The sequence below is a fragment of the Apaloderma vittatum genome, unplaced genomic scaffold (assembly GCF_000703405.1).
Source record: "Apaloderma vittatum isolate BGI_N311 unplaced genomic scaffold, ASM70340v1 scaffold19825, whole genome shotgun sequence".
NCBI lineage: Eukaryota > Metazoa > Chordata > Aves > Trogoniformes > Trogonidae > Apaloderma > Apaloderma vittatum.
Window position 1 is genome coordinate 12,305 of NW_009717873.1, and position 277 is coordinate 12,581.

Consider the following 277-nt stretch of genomic DNA (forward strand, 5'->3'; position numbering starts at 1 on the left):
TCCTCCGTCCCAGGCAATGTTGCTGCTCCAGTCCCACTGCCCTGGGAGGCCCCACATTCCCCGCCCAGGGGGCTGCAGTGAGCCCACCCGCAGGGGTGATGCTCCAGAGGGGGGTCATGGGCCCCAGACAGAAGCTCCTATGGGACCCACAAGCTCATCTGTGCCTCATTTCCAAAGCTCATGAGCATCCTCCAAAAGCAGTTTTGGGAGCCGCACTCCTGGGGCTGAGCTTTTAGGTGTCCCTCCGGCCAAATCCAGTCCCACAAAGGGTTCCCCC